Below are 3,807 nucleotides of genomic sequence, written 5' to 3'. Positions count from 1 at the left end.
TGGGAGAGAACAGGATGGGGAAAGTTAGTACATAGGCAAGACATGGAGAGAGAGAGAGAGAGAGAGAGAGAGAGAGAGAGAGAGAGAGAGACTGAGACTACAAGCAAGGGTGTCAAACATGCGGCCCAAGGGCCAAATCAGGCCCCCATCAGGCTCCCGAGCAACTCATTACCATCTGCTTCCTTCTCCATCACAGCTTGCCTTGCTCAACAGCACAATAGCTACAAAGCCTCTAATTTCTCTATTGGCTGAGGCTCCTCCCTTTGCCAGGATCTCTCAATCGCACAGCTTTATTTTAAGGGTTTTTGTTTTTGTAAATTGTATTTGTCTGTGTCCTTTAAAACGTTTGTATCTCTGCTACCAAATCTTAAATAGGCACACATAGGGTCTGGCCCAACATGACCCGGCCCAACAAGGTCTCATTTATGTCAGATCTGGCACCCTCTAAGAAATTTATTTATTGTTTATTTATTTATTTTATACCTCACCCTCCCCACCAAAGGCAGGCTCAGGGCAGCTCACAAACCAAGGGTCGACACAAACACATTAGCAACAATAAAAACATAGAACATAAAAAGAATTTAAAACATTTGCATGTGCTACTAGCATAATTTCAGGCAGCGATTTAAATTCTGGTGGTTAGCTCTACTCAGAGGTCTCAGGATCGCCATAGCGGAGGGAAGTAGGCCAGGGGTGGCCAACGGTAGCTCTCCAGACGTTTTTTTTTGCCTACAACTCCCATCAGCCCCGGCCAGCATGGCTGATGGCTGGGGCTGATGGGAGTTGTAGGCAAAAAACATCTGGAAGAATACCGTTTTGCGGGCCCTGCGGAACTGTAAGAGCTCTCGCAGGGCCCTAACCTCCTCCGGCAACTCCTTCCACCAACTAGGGGCAGCGGCAGAAAAGGCCCTGGCTCTCGTTCTTTTGAGCTTCGCTTCTCTGATGAGTTGGACACCCCTGGACTACAGATTCATTCATCATTACCTATCATCCTGCCCACCCCCTCCCTCTGGAAAGTCAGTTAAGAATTCAAATTGAAAACAAATCAGCCAGTATCATACTGCCCCTGTATAAATCGATGGTGCGGTCTCATTTGGAGTACTGTGTGCAGTTCTGGTCGCCGCACCTCAAAAAGGATATTATAGCATTGGAGAAAGCACAGAAAAGGGCAACTAGAATGATTAAAGGGGTGGAACACTTTCCCTATGAAGAAAGGTTGAAACGCTTGGGGCTCTTTAGCTTGGAGAAATGTCGACTGCGGGGTGACATGATAGAGGTTTACAAGATAATGCATGGGATGGAGAAAGTAGAGAAAGAAGTCCTTTTCTCCCTTTCTCACAATACAAGAACTCGTGGGCATTCGATGAAATTGCTGAGCAGACGGGTTAAAACGGATAAAAGGAAGCCCTTCTTCACCCAAAGGGTGATTAACATGTGGAATTCACAGCCACAGGAGGTGGTGGCGGCCACAAGCATAGCCACCTTCAAGAGGGGTTTAGATAAAAATATGGAGCAGAGGTTCATCAGTGGCTGTTAGCCACAGTGTGTATATGTGTGTGTGTGTATATATATATATAAAAATAATTTTTGGGGGGCCACTGTGTGACACAGAGTGCTGGACTGGATGGGTCATTGGCCTGATCTAACATGGCTTCTCTTATGTTCTTATGTTCTGTCCAAACTGTACTGAACATACCGTACGGATTATTTAGAAAGCAAGTGCACGGTACATGAAGCTTACAGTTTGCATTTGTGGCTAGAGTTGTCTATCTACGGGACCGCCTTTCTTCGCATGTTCCTCAGAGAGCACTGTGTTCAGGGACACAAAACCTACTGTCCGTCCCCGGACCAAAGGAGGCCAGGCTGTGTTCTACACGGGCTAGGGCCTTCTCGGTGGCAGCACCAGAAATGTGGAATGCCCTCCCGGAGGCCACAAGGGCCTTGCGGGATCTCTCTCCATTCCCGCAGGGCCTGCAAAACGGAATTCTTCCGCCAGGCCCTTCAACATCTAACCGGGAGAGGCCTGCCACCCTGCGCCTATGAGAACTTATGATCATCGTAGGATCACTATCTGAAATGACAGATCCCGCCTAGCTATATCGCAGTTGTACAGCGCCATAAAAGGTTTTCAACGTCATTGCATTCCATTGGTTTTAAATTGTGACTATATATCTGAACTGACAGCCAGCTGCCCTGGGCGGGGGTAGAAATCAAAAGTAATAGAGATAAACAAACAAGAGTGGGTCAGGATGCTCTGAAAGCCGTGGAAACTGATTTCAGAAACCGCTGCCGCGGCAAAGATCAGAAACTAGATGAAGACACAGAACTCCAAGAAGGCCTCAGCCTCTCTGCCCTGTTGCTGGACCTCCAGAGGAACTGGTTGGCCACTGTGTGAGACAGGATGCTGGACCAGATGGACCACTGGTCTGATCCAGCAGGGCTCTTCTGATGTTCTTATGAAGGCCTTGGCCTCTATGCCCTGTTGTTGGCCCTCCAGAAGAACTGGTTGGCCACTGTGTGAGACAGGATGCTGGACTAGATGGACCACTGGTCTGATCCAGCAGGGCTCTTCTGATGTTCTTATGAAGGCCTCGGCCTCTATGCCCTGTTGTTGGCCCTCCAGAAGAACTGGTTGGCCACTGTGTGAGACAGGATGCTGGACTAGATGGACCACTGGTCTGATCCAGCAGGGCTCTTCTGATGTTCTTATGAAGGCCTCGGCCTCTATGCCCTGTTGTTGGCCCTCCAGAAGAACTGGTTGGCCACTGTGTGAGGCAGGATGCTGGACTAGATGGACCACTGGTCTGATCCAGCAGGGCTCTTCTGATGTTCTTATGAAGGCCTCGGCCTCTATGCCCTGTTGTTGGCCCTCCAGAAGAACTGGTTGGCCACTGTGTGAGGCAGGATGCTGGACTAGATGGACCACTGGTCTGATCCAGCAGGGCTCTTCTGATGTTCTTATGAAGGCCTCGGCCTCTATGCCCTGTTGTTGGCCCTACAGAAGAACTGGTTGGCCACTGTGTGAGGCAGGATGCTGGACTAGATGGACCACTGGTCTGATCCAGCATCCTGAGGAACTGGTTGGCCACTGCGCAAGACAAGGCGTTAGATCAGGGGTGGCCAAATTTGCTAAACGTAAGAGCAACATAGAATAAACATCAGATGCTTGAGAGCTGCGAGACATGAACATCGGATGTTTGTGGGAGCGAAGAGGAAATGGGGGGAAGGAAGGAAAACAGATGGGGGGGGGAGGGAGAGGTGAAAAGAAAGCAACTTTAACTTTGAATGCATTCTCCAAGCCACCAGCTGGCTTGGAGAAGTAATTTAAAGAGAGAAACGCCTTCTCCAAGCTGGCTGATAGGGCGGTGGGGACTTTGAGAGCCACACAGTACGTGCGAAAGCCACACGTGACTCCTGAGCCACCATCCGGCCACCCCTGGACCAGTGTTCCCTCTAAGCTGAGTTACTGTGAGCTAGCTCACAGATTTTTTAGCCTTCAGCTCACATATTTTTGTCTTCCCTCAGGAAGGATGACCCCGGAGCACACTCATCGATGCAGGAGCTCACACCTCTAGTGTCAGTAATCTCACAATTTTAATAACAGTAGCTCACAGAGTAGAATTTTTGCTCACAAGGCACTGCAGCTTAGAGGGAACATTGCGCTGGACTAGATGGGTCACTGGTCTGAGCCAGCCGGGCTCTCAAGTTCGCACACGAGTCTTGCGCAAGATTTCAAAGCCACGAAACGGCATCTTTCACTGGAAACGTATACTCCACTCGCATTCGGAGATTCTGTGGCATACACCG

Source organism: Heteronotia binoei, chromosome 2 (genome assembly GCF_032191835.1).
Source record: "Heteronotia binoei isolate CCM8104 ecotype False Entrance Well chromosome 2, APGP_CSIRO_Hbin_v1, whole genome shotgun sequence".
NCBI lineage: Eukaryota > Metazoa > Chordata > Lepidosauria > Squamata > Gekkonidae > Heteronotia > Heteronotia binoei.
This window is presented reverse-complemented; position numbering follows the sequence as displayed.